Source organism: Equus caballus, chromosome 27 (genome assembly GCF_041296265.1).
Source record: "Equus caballus isolate H_3958 breed thoroughbred chromosome 27, TB-T2T, whole genome shotgun sequence".
NCBI lineage: Eukaryota > Metazoa > Chordata > Mammalia > Perissodactyla > Equidae > Equus > Equus caballus.
The window spans coordinates 1,041,632-1,054,321 of NC_091710.1; positions in this window are offsets into that span (position 1 = coordinate 1,041,632).

Sequence of the window (12,690 nt, forward strand, 5' to 3'; positions counted from 1 at the left end):
TTGGGCCCCACAGCATCTTGCTTCCAGCTCTTTGGGAAGCTAAGAAACAACTCGCTCTGCACAGTGCTCTTACAGCCTACCGGGAACATCTCTTCCAAAGGCCTGTGAAACGCAGTTTCTTTGCAGGCCTGATCTGGCTGAAGTAGGACTTCTGCTCTGGGTGTGCTACTTTGCCCTAGAGCTCAAAGGCACAACGTGCAGCCTTCTTTCCAAAGGGCGAGTTGGGCCCCACAGCATCTTGCTTCCAGCTCTTTGGGAAGCTAAGAAACCACTCGCTCTGCACAGTGCTCTTACAGCCTAGTGGGAACGTCTCTTCCAAAGGCCTGTGAAACGCAGTTTCTTTGCAGGCCTGATCTGGCTGAAGTAGGACTTCTGCTCTGGGTGTGCTACTTTGCCCTAGAGCTGAAAGGCACAACGTGCAGGCTTCTTTCCAAAGGGCGAGTTGGGCCCCACAGCATCTTGCTTCCAGCTCTTTGGGAAGCTAAGAAACAACTCGCTCTGCACAGTGCTCTTACAGCCTACCAGGAACATCTCTTCCAAAGGCCTGTGAAACGCAGTTTCTTTGCAGGCCTGATCTGGCTGAAGTAGGACTTCTGCTCTGGGTGTGCTACTTTGCCCTAGAGCTGAAAGGCTCAACGTGCAGGCTTCTTTCCAAAGGGCGAGTTGGGCCCCACAGCGTCTTGCTTCCAGCTCTTTGGGAAGCTAAGAAACAACTCGCTCTGCACAGTGCTCTTACAGCCTACGGGGAACATCTCTTCCAAAGGCCTGTGAAACGCAGTTTCTTTGCAGGCCTGATCTGGCTGAAGTAGGACTTCTGCTCTGGGTGTGCTACTTTGCCCTAGAGCTGAAAGGCACAACGTGCAGGCTTCTTTACAAAGGGCGAGTTGGGCTCCACAGCATCTTGATTCCAGCTCTTTGGGAAGCTAAGAAACAACTCGCTCTGCACAGTGCTCTTACAGCCTAGTGGGAACATCTCTTCCAAAGGCCTGTGAAACGCAGTTTCTTTGCAGGCCTGATCTGGCTGAAGTAGGACTTCTGCTCTGGGTGTGCTACTTTGCCCTAGAGCTGAAAGGCACAACGTGCAGGCTGCTTTCCAAAGGGCGAGTTGGGCCCCACAGCATCTTGCTTCCAGCTCTTTGGGAACCTAAGAAACCACTCGCTCTGCACAGTGCTCTAACAGCCTAGTGGGAACATCTCTTCCAAAGGCCTGTGAAACGCAGTTTCTTTGCAGGCCTGATCTGGCTGAAGTAGGACTTCTGCTCTGGGTGTGCTACTTTGCCCTAGAGCTGAAAGGCACAACGTGCAGGCTTCTTTCCAAAGGGCGAGTTGGGCCCCTCAGCATCTTGCTTCCAGCTCTTTGGGAAGCTAAGAAACCACTCGCTCTGCACAGTGCTCTAACAGCCTAGTGGGAACATCTCTTCCAAAGGCCTGTGAAACGCAGTTTCTTTGCAGGCCTGATCTGGCTGAAGTAGGACTTCTGCTCTGGGTGTGCTACTTTGCCCTAGAGCTGAAAGGCACAACGTGCAGGCTTCTTTCCAAAGGGCGAGTTGGGCCCCACATCATCTTGCTTCCAGCTCTTTGGGAAGCTAAGAAACAACTCGCTCTGCACAGTGCTCTTACAGCCTACCGGGAACATCTCTTCCAAAGGCCTGTGAAACGCAGTTTCTTTGCAGGCCTGATCTGGCTGAAGTAGGACTTCTGCTCTGGGTGTGCTACTTTGCCCTAGAGCTGAAAGGCACAACGTGCAGGCTTCTTTCCAAAGGGCGAGTTGGGCCCCACAGCATCTTGCTTCCAGCTCTTTGGGAAGCTAAGAAACAACTCGCTCTGCACAGTGCTCTTACAGCCTAGTGGGAACATCTCTTCCAAAGGCCTGTGAAACGCAGTTTCTTTGCAGGCCTGATCTGGCTGAAGTAGGACTTCTGCTCTGGCTGTGCTACTTTGCCCTAGAGCTGAAAGGCACAACGTGCAGGCTTCTTTCCAAAGGGCGAGTTGGGCCCCACAGCATCTTGCTTCCAGCTCTTTGGGAAGCTAAGAAACAACTCGCTCTGCACAGTGCTCTTACAGCCTAGCGGGAACATCTCTTCCAAAGGCCTGTGAAACGCAGTTTGTTTGCAGGCCTGATCTGGCTGAAGTAGGACTTCTGCTCTGGGTGTGCTACTTTGCCCTAGAGCTGAAAGGCACAACGTGCAGGCTTCTTTCCAAAGGGCGAGTTGGGCCCCACAGCATCTTGCTTCCAGCTCTTTGGGAAGCTAAGAAACCACTCGCTCTGCACAGTGCTCTAACAGCCTAGTGGGAACATCTCTTCCAAAGGCCTGTGAAACGCAGTTTCTTTGCAGGCCTGATCTGGCTGAAGTAGGACTTCTGCTCTGGGTGTGCTACTTTGCCCTAGAGCTGAAAGGCACAACGTGCAGGCTTCTTTCCAAAGGGCGAGTTGGGCCCCACAGCATCTTGCTTCCAGCTCTTTGGGAAGCTAAGAAACCACTCGCTCTGCACAGTGCTCTAACAGCCTAGTGGGAACATCTCTTCCAAAGGCCTGTGAAACGCAGTTTCTTTGCAGGCCTGATCTGGCTGAAGTAGGACTTCTGCTCTGGGTGTGCTACTTTGCCCTAGAGCTGAAAGGCACAACGTGCAGGCTTCTTTCCAAAGGGCGAGTTGGGCTCCACAGCATCTTGATTCCAGCTCTTTGGGAAGCTAAGAAACAACTCGCTCTGCACAGTGCTCTTACAGCCTAGTGGGAACATCTCTTCCAAAGGCCTGTGAAACGCAGTTTCTTTGCAGGCCTGATCTGGCTGAAGTAGGACTTCTGCACTGGGTGTGCTACTTTGCCCTAGAGCTGAAAGGCACAACGTGCAGGCTTCTTTCCAAAGGGCGAGTTGGGCCCCACAGCATCTTGCTTCCAGCTCTTGGGGAATATAAGAAACAACTCGCTCTGCACAGTGCTCTTACAGCCTAGTGGGAACATCTCTTCCAAAGGCCTGTGAAACGCAGTTTCTTTGCAGGCCTGATCTGGCTGAAGTAGGACTTCTGCTCTGGCTGTGCTACTTTGCCCTAGAGCTGAAAGGCACAACGTGCAGGCTTCTTTCCAAAGGGCGAGTTGGGCCCCACAGCATCTTGCTTCCAGCTCTTTGGGAAGCTGAGAAACCACTCGCTCTGCACAGTGCTCTTACAGCCTAGTGGGAACATCTCTTCCAAAGGCCTGTGAAACGCAGTTTCTTTCCAGGCCTGATCTGGCTGAAGTAGGACTTCTGCTCTGGGTGTGCTACTTTGCCCCAGAGCTGAAAGGCACAACGTGCAGGCTTCTTTCCAAAGGGCGAGAAGGGCCCCACAGCATCTTGCTTCCAGCTCTTTGGGAAGCTAAGAAACAACTCGCTCTGCACAGTGCTCTTACAGCCTACCGGGAACATCTCTTCCAAAGGCCTGTGAAACGCAGTTTCTTTGCAGGCCTGATCTGGCTGAAGTAGGACTTCTGCTCTGGGTGTGCTACTTTGCCCTAGAGCTGAAAGGCACAACGTGCAGGCTTCTTTCCAATGGGTGAGTTGGGCCCCACAGCATCTTGCTTCCAGCTCTTTGGGAAGCTAAGAAACAACTCGCTCTGCACAGTGCTCTTACAGCCTACCGGGAACATCTCTTCCAAAGGCCTGTGAAACGCAGTTTCTTTGCAGGCCTGATCTGGCTGAAGTAGGACTTCTGCTCTGGGTGTGCTACTTTGCCCTAGAGCTCAAAGGCACAACGTGCAGCCTTCTTTCCAAAGGGCGAGTTGGGCCCCACAGCATCTTGCTTCCAGCTCTTTGGGAAGCTAAGAAACCACTCGCTCTGCACAGTGCTCTTACAGCCTAGTGGGAACGTCTCTTCCAAAGGCCTGTGAAACGCAGTTTCTTTGCAGTCCTGATCTGGCTGAAGTAGGACTTCTGCTCTGGGTGTGCTACTTTGCCCTAGAGCTGAAAGGCACAACGTGCAGGCTTCTTTCCAAAGGGCGAGTTGGGCCCCACAGCATCTTGCTTCCAGCTCTTTGGGAAGCTAAGAAACAACTCGCTCTGCACAGTGCTCTTACAGCCTACCAGGAACATCTCTTCCAAAGGCCTGTGAAACGCAGTTTCTTTGCAGGCCTGATCTGGCTGAAGTAGGACTTCTGCTCTGGGTGTGCTACTTTGCCCTAGAGCTGAAAGGCTCAACGTGCAGGCTTCTTTCCAAAGGGCGAGTTGGGCCCCACAGCGTCTTGCTTCCAGCTCTTTGGGAAGCTAAGAAACAACTCGCTCTGCACAGTGCTCTTACAGCCTACGGGGAACATCTCTTCCAAAGGCCTGTGAAACGCAGTTTCTTTGCAGGCCTGATCTGGCTGAAGTAGGACTTCTGCTCTGGGTGTGCTACTTTGCCCTAGAGCTGAAAGGCACAACGTGCAGGCTTCTTTCCAAAGGGCGAGTTGGGCTCCACAGCATCTTGATTCCAGCTCTTTGGGAAGCTAAGAAACAACTCGCTCTGCACAGTGCTCTTACAGCCTAGTGGGAACATCTCTTCCAAAGGCCTGTGAAACGCAGTTTCTTTGCAGGCCTGATCTGGCTGAAGTAGGACTTCTGCTCTGGGTGTGCTACTTTGCCCTAGAGCTGAAAGGCACAACGTGCAGGCTTCTTTCCAAAGGGCGAGTTGGGCCCCACAGCATCTTGCTTCCAGCTCTTTGGGAACCTAAGAAACCACTCGCTCTGCACAGTGCTCTAACAGCCTAGTGGGAACATCTCTTCCAAAGGCCTGTGAAACGCAGTTTCTTTGCAGGCCTGATCTGGCTGAAGTAGGACTTCTGCTCTGGGTGTGCTACTTTGCCCTAGAGCTGAAAGGCACAACGTGCAGGCTTCTTTCCAAAGGGCGAGTTGGGCCCCTCAGCATCTTGCTTCCAGCTCTTTGGGAAGCTAAGAAACCACTCGCTCTGCACAGTGCTCTAACAGCCTAGTGGGAACATCTCTTCCAAAGGCCTGTGAAACGCAGTTTCTTTGCAGGCCTGATCTGGCTGAAGTAGGACTTCTGCTCTGGGTGTGCTACTTTGCCCTAGAGCTGAAAGGCACAACGTGCAGGCTTCTTTCCAAAGGGCGAGTTGGGCTCCACAGCATCTTGATTCCAGCTCTTTGGGAAGCTAAGAAACAACTCGCTCTGCACAGTGCTCTTACAGCCTAGTGGGAACATCTCTTCCAAAGGCCTGTGAAACGCAGTTTCTTTGCAGGCCTGATCTGGCTGAAGTAGGACTTCTGCTCTGGGTGTGCTACTTTGCCCTAGAGCTGAAAGGCACAACGTGCAGGCTTCTTTCCAAAGGGCGAGTTGGGCCCCACAGCATCTTGCTTCCAGCTCTTTGGGAAGCTAAGAAACCACTCGCTCTGCACAGTGCTCTAACAGCCTAGTGGGAACATCTCTTCCAAAGGCCTGTGAAACGCAGTTTCTTTGCAGGCCTGATCTGGCTGAAGTAGGACTTCTGCTCTGGGTGTACTACTTTGCCCTAGAGCTGAAAGGCACAACGTGCAGGCTTCTTTCCAAAGGGCGAGTTGGGCTCCACAGCATCTTGATTCCAGCTCTTTGGGAAGCTAAGAAACAACTCGCTCTGCACAGTGCTCTTACAGCCTACCGGGAACATCTCTTCCAAAGGCCTGTGAAACGCAGTTTCTTTGCAGGCCTGATCTGGCTGAAGTAGGACTTCTGCTCTGGGTGTGCTACTTTGCCCTAGAGCTGAAAGGCACAACGTGCAGGCTTCTTTCCAAAGGGCGAGTTGGGCCCCCAGCATCTTGCTTCCAGCTCTTGGGGAATATAAGAAACAACTCGCTCTGCACAGTGCTCTTACAGCCTAGTGGGAACATCTCTTCCAAAGGCCTGTGAAACGCAGTTTCTTTGCAGGCCTGATCTGGCTGAAGTAGGACTTCTGCTCTGGGTGTGCTACTTTGCCCTAGAGCTGAAAGGCACAACGTGCAGGCTTCTTTCCAAAGGGCGAGTTGGGCCCCACAGCATCTTGCTTCCAGCTCTTTGGGAAGCTAAGAAACAACTCGCTCTGCACAGTGCTCTTACAGCCTACCAGGAACATCTCTTCCAAAGGCCTGTGAAACGCAGTTTCTTTGCAGGCCTGATCTGGCTGAAGTAGGACTTCTGCTCTGGGTGTGCTACTTTGCCCTAGAGCTGAAAGGCACAACGTGCAGGCTTCTTTCCAAAGGGCGAGTTGGGCTCCACAGCATCTTGATTCCAGCTCTTTGGGAAGCTAAGAAACAACTCGCTCTGCACAGTGCTCTTACAGCCTAGTGGGAACATCTCTTCCAAAGGCCTGTGAAACGCAGTTTCTTTGCAGGCCTGATCTGGCTGAAGTAGGACTTCTGCTCTGGGTGTGCTACTTTGCCCTAGAGCTGAAAGGCACAACGTGCAGGCTTCTTTCCAAAGGGCGAGTTGGGCCCCACAGCATCTTGCTTCCAGCTCTTTGGGAAGCTAAGAAACCACTCGCTCTGCACAGTGCTCTAACAGCCTAGTGGGAACATCTCTTCCAAAGGCCTGTGAAACGCAGTTTCTTTGCAGGCCTGATCTGGCTGAAGTAGGACTTCTGCTCTGGGTGTACTACTTTGCCCTAGAGCTGAAAGGCACAACGTGCAGGCTTCTTTCCAAAGGGCGAGTTGGGCTCCACAGCATCTTGATTCCAGCTCTTTGGGAAGCTAAGAAACAACTCGCTCTGCACAGTGCTCTTACAGCCTAGTGGGAACATCTCTTCCAAAGGCCTGTGAAACGCAGTTTCTTTGCAGGCCTGATCTGGCTGAAGTAGGACTTCTGCTCTGGGTGTGCTACTTTGCCCTAGAGCTGAAAGGCACAACGTGCAGGCTTCTTTCCAAAGGGCGAGTTGGGCCCCCAGCATCTTGCTTCCAGCTCTTGGGGAATATAAGAAACAACTCGCTCTGCACAGTGCTCTTACAGCCTAGTGGGAACATCTCTTCCAAAGGCCTGTGAAACGCAGTTTCTTTGCAGGCCTGATCTGGCTGAAGTAGGACTTCTGCTCTGGGTGTGCTACTTTGCCCTAGAGCTGAAAGGCACAACGTGCAGGCTTCTTTACAAAGGGCGAGTTGGGCTCCACAGCATCTTGATTCCAGCTCTTTGGGAAGCTAAGAAACAACTCGCTCTGCACAGTGCTCTTACAGCCTAGTGGGAACATCTCTTCCAAAGGCCTGTGAAACGCAGTTTCTTTGCAGGCCTGATCTGGCTGAAGTAGGACTTCTGCTCTGGGTGTGCTACTTTGCCCTAGAGCTGAAAGGCACAACGTGCAGGCTTCTTTCCAAAGGGCGAGTTGGGCCCCAGAGCATCTTGCTTCCAGCTCTTTGGGAAGCTAAGAAACCACTCGCTCGGAACAGTGCTCTTACAGCCTTGTGGGAACATCTCTTCCAAAGGCCTGTGAAACGCAGTTTCTTTGCAGGCCTGATCTGGCTGAAGTAGGACTTCTGCTCTGGGTGTGCTACTTTGCCCTAGAGCTGAAAGGCACAACGTGCAGGCTTCTTTCCAAAGGGCGATTTGGGCCCCACAGCATCTTGCTTCCAGCTCTTTGGGAAGCTGAGAAACCACTCGCTCTGCACAGTGCTCTTACAGCCTAGTGGGAACATCTCTTCCAAAGGCCTGTGAAACGCAGTTTCTTTGCAGGCCTGATCTGGCTGAAGTAGGACTTCTGCTCTGGGTGTGCTACTTTGCCCTAGAGCTGAAAGGCACAACGTGCAGGCTTCTTTCCAAAGGGCGAGAAGGGCCCCACAGCATCTTGCTTCCAGCTCTTTGGGAAGCTAAGAAACAACTCGCTCTGCACAGTGCTCTTACAGCCTACCGGGAACATGTCTTCCAAAGGCCTGTGAAACGCAGTTTCTTTGCAGGCCTGATCTGGCTGAAGTAGGACTTCTGCTCTGGGTGTGCTACTTTGCCCTAGAGCTGAAAGGCACAACGTGCAGGCTTCTTTCCAAAGGGCGAGTTGGGCCCCACAGCATCTTGCTTCCAGCTCTTTGGGAAGCTAAGAAACAACTCGCTCTGCACAGTGCTCTTACAGCCTACCGGGAACATGTCTTCCAAAGGCCTGTGAAACGCAGTTTCTTTGCAGGCCTGATCTGGCTGAAGTAGGACTTCTGCTCTGGGTGTGCTACTTTGCCCTAGAGCTGAAAGGCACAACGTGCAGGCTTCTTTCCAAAGGGCGAGTTGGGCCCCACAGCATCTTGCTTCCAGCTCTTTGGGAAGCTAAGAAACCACTCGCTCTGCACAGTGCTCTAACAGCCTAGTGGGAACATCTCTTCCAAAGGCCTGTGAAACGCAGTTTCTTTGCAGGCCTGATCTGGCTGAAGTAGGACTTCTGCTCTGGGTGTGCTACTTTGCCCTAGAGCTGAAAGGCACAACGTGCAGGCTTCTTTCCAAAGGGCGAGTTGGGCCCCACAGCATCTTGCTTCCAGCTCTTTGGGAAGCTAAGAAACAAGTCGCTCTGCACAGTGGTCTTACAGCCTAGTGGGAACATCTCTTCCAAAGGCCTGTGAAACGCAGTTTCTTTGCAGGCCTGATCTGGCTGAAGTAGGACTTCTGCTCTGGGTGTGCTACTTTGCCCTAGAGCTGAAAGGCACAACGTGCAGGCTTCTTTCCAAAGGGCGAGTTGGGCCCCACAGCATCTTGCTTCCAGCTCTTGGGGAATCTAAGACACAACTCGCTCTGCACAGTGCTCTTACAGCCTATCGGGAACATGTCTTCCAAAGGCCTGTGAAACGCAGTTTCTTTGCAGGCCTGATCTGGCTGAAGTAGGACTTCTGCTCTGGGTGTGCTACTTTGCCCCAAAGCTGAAAGGCACAACGTGCAGGCTTCTTTCCAAAGGGCGAGTTGGGCCCCACAGCATCTTGCTTCCAGCTCTTTGGGAAGCTGAGAAACGACTCGCTCTGCACAGTGCTCTTACAGCCTAGTGGGAACATCTCTTCCAAAGGCCTGTGAAACGCAGTTTCTTTGCAGGCCTGATCTGGCTGAAGTAGGACTTCTGCTCTGGGTGTGCTACTTTGCCCTAGAGCTGAAAGGCACAACGTGCAGGTTTCTTTCCAAACGGCGAGTTGGGCCCCACAGCATCTTGCTTCCAGCTCTTTGGGAAGCTAAGAAACAACTCGCTCTGCACAGTGCTCTTACAGCCTAGTGGGAACATCTCTTCCAAAGGCCTGTGAAACGCAGTTTCTTTGCAGGCCTGATCTGTCTGAAGTAGGACTTCTGCTCTGGGTGTGCTACTTTGCCCTAGAGCTGAAAGGCACAACGTGCAGGCTTCTTTCCAAAGGGCGAGTTGGGCCCCACAGCATCTTGCTTCCAGCTCTTTGGGAAGCTAAGAAACAACTCGCTCTGCACAGTGCTCTTACAGCCTACCGGGAACATCTCTTCCAGAGGCCTGTGAAACGCAATTTCTTTGAAGGCCTGATCTGGCTGAAGTAGGACTTCTGCTCTGGGTGTGCTACTTTGCCCTAGAGCTGAAAGGCACAACGTGCAGGCTTCTTTCCAAAGGGCGAGTTGGGCCCCACAGCATCTTGCTTCCAGCTCTTTGGGAAGCTAAGAAACCACTCGCTCTGCACAGTGCTCTTACAGCCTAGTGGGAACATCTCTTCCAAAGGCCTGTGAAACGCAGTTTCTTTGCAGGCCTGATCTGGCTGAAGTAGGACTTCTGCTCTGGGTGTGCTACTTTGCCCTAGAGCTGAAAGGCACAACGTGCAGGCTTCTTTCCAAAGGGCGAGTTGGGCCCCACAGCATCTTGCTTCCAGCTCTTTGGGAAGCTAAGAAACAACTCGCTCTGCACAGTGCTCTTACAGCCTACTGGGAACATCTCTTCCAAAGGCCTGTGAAACACAGTTTCTTTGCAGGCCTGATCTGGCTGAAGTAGGACTTCTGCTCTGGGTGTGCTACTTTGCCCTAGAGCTGAAAGGCACAACGTGCAGGCTTCTTTCCAAAGGGCGAGTTGGGCCCCACAGCATCTTGCTTCCAGCTCTTTGGGAGGCTAAGAAACAACTCGCTCTGCACAGTGCTCTTACAGCCTACCAGGAACATCTCTTCCAAAGGACTGTGAAACGCAGTTTCTTCGCAGGCCTGATCTGGCTGAAGTAGGACTTCTGCTCTGGGTGTGCTACTTTGCCCTAGAGCTGAAAGGCACAACGTGCAGGCTTATTTCCAAAGGGCGAGTTGGGCCCCACAGCATCTTGCTTCCAGCTCTTTGGGAAGCTAAGAAACAACTCGCTCTGCACAGTGCTCTTACAGCCTACCGGGAACATCTCTTCCAAAGGCCTGTGAAACGCAGTTTCTTTGCAGGCCTGATCTAGCTGAAGTAGGACTTCTGCTCTGGGTGTGCTACTTTGCCCTAGAGCTGAAAGGCACAACGTGCAGGCTTCTTTCCAAAGGGCGTGTTGGGGCCCACAGCATCTTGCTTCCAGCTCTTTGGGAAGCTAAGAAACAACTCGCTCTGCTCAGTGCTCTTACAACCTACCGGGAACATCTCTTCCAAAGGCCTGTGAAACGCAGTTTCTTTGCAGGCCTGATCTGGCTGAAGTAGGACTTCTGCTCTGGGTGTGCTACTTTGCCCTAGAGCTGAAAGGCACAACGTGCAGGCTTCTTTCCAAAGGGCGAGTTGGGCCCCACAGCATCTTGCTTCCAGCTCTTTGGGAAGCTAAGAAATAACTCGCTCTGCACAGTGCTCTTACAGCCTACCGGGAACATCTCTTCCAAAGGCCTGTGAAACGCAGTTTCTTTGCAGGCCTGATCTGGCTGAAGTAGGACTTCTGCTCGGGGTGTGCTACTTTGCCCTAGAGCTGAAAGGCACAACGTGCAGGCTTCTTTCCAATGGGTGAGTTGGGCCCCACAGCATCTTGCTTCCAGCTCTTTGGGAAGCTAAGAAACAACTCGCTCTGCACAGTGCTCTTACAGCCTACCGGGAACATCTCTTCCAAAGGCCTGTGAAACGCAGTTTCTTTGCAGGCCTGATCTGGCTGAAGTAGGACTTCTGCTCTGGGTGTGCTACTTTGCCCTAGAGCTCAAAGGCACAACGTGCAGCCTTCTTTCCAAAGGGCGAGTTGGGCCCCACAGCATCTTGCTTCCAGCTCTTTGGGAAGCTAAGAAACCACTCGCTCTGCACAGTGCTCTTACAGCCTAGTGGGAACGTCTCTTCCAAAGGCCTGTGAAACGCAGTTTCTTTGCAGGCCTGATCTGGCTGAAGTAGGACTTCTGCTCTGGGTGTGCTACTTTGCCCTAGAGCTGAAAGGCACAACGTGCAGGCTTCTTTCCAAAGGGCGAGTTGGGCCCCACAGCATCTTGCTTCCAGCTCTTTGGGAAGCTAAGAAACAACTCGCTCTGCACAGTGCTCTTACAGCCTACCAGGAACATCTCTTCCAAAGGCCTGTGAAACGCAGTTTCTTTGCAGGCCTGATCTGGCTGAAGTAGGACTTCTGCTCTGGGTGTGCTACTTTGCCCTAGAGCTGAAAGGCTCAACGTGCAGGCTTCTTTCCAAAGGGCGAGTTGGGCCCCACAGCGTCTTGCTTCCAGCTCTTTGGGAAGCTAAGAAACAACTCGCTCTGCACAGTGCTCTTACAGCCTACGGGGAACATCTCTTCCAAAGGCCTGTGAAACGCAGTTTCTTTGCAGGCCTGATCTGGCTGAAGTAGGACTTCTGCTCTGGGTGTGCTACTTTGCCCTAGAGCTGAAAGGCACAACGTGCAGGCTTCTTTCCAAAGGGCGATTTGGGCCCCACAGCATCTTGCTTCCAGCTCTTTGGGAAGCTGAGAAACCACTCGCTCTGCACAGTGCTCTTACAGCCTAGTGGGAACATCTCTTCCAAAGGCCTGTGAAACGCAGTTTCTTTGCAGGCCTGATCTGGCTGAAGTAGGACTTCTGCTCTGGGTGTGCTACTTTGCCCTAGAGCTGAAAGGCACAACGTGCAGGCTTCTTTCCAAAGGGCGAGAAGGGCCCCACAGCATCTTGCTTCCAGCTCTTTGGGAAGCTAAGAAACAACTCGCTCTGCACAGTGCTCTTACAGCCTACCGGGAACATGTCTTCCAAAGGCCTGTGAAACGCAGTTTCTTTGCAGGCCTGATCTGGCTGAAGTAGGACTTCTGCTCTGGGTGTGCTACTTTGCCCTAGAGCTGAAAGGCACAACGTGCAGGCTTCTTTCCAAAGGGCGAGTTGGGCCCCACAGCATCTTGCTTCCAGCTCTTTGGGAAGCTAAGAAACAACTCGCTCTGCACAGTGCTCTTACAGCCTACCGGGAACATCTCTTCCAAAGGCCTGTGAAACGCAGTTTCTTTGCAGGCCTGATCTGGCTGAAGTAGGACTTCTGCTCTGGGTGTGCTACTTTGCCCTAGAGCTGAAAGGCACAACGTGCAGGCTTCTTTCCAAAGGGCGAGTTGGGCCCCACAGCATCTTGCTTCCAGCTCTTTGGGAAGCTAAGAAACCACTCGCTCTGCACAGTGCTCTAACAGCCTAGTGGGAACATCTCTTCCAAAGGCCTGTGAAACGCAGTTTCTTTGCAGGCCTGATCTGGCTGAAGTAGGACTTCTGCTCTGGGTGTGCTACTTTGCCCTAGAGCTGAAAGGCACAACGTGCAGGCTTCTTTCCAAAGGGCGAGTTGGGCCCCACAGCATCTTGCTTCCAGCTCTTTGGGAAGCTAAGAAACAAGTCGCTCTGCACAGTGGTCTTACAGCCTAGTGGGAACATCTCTTC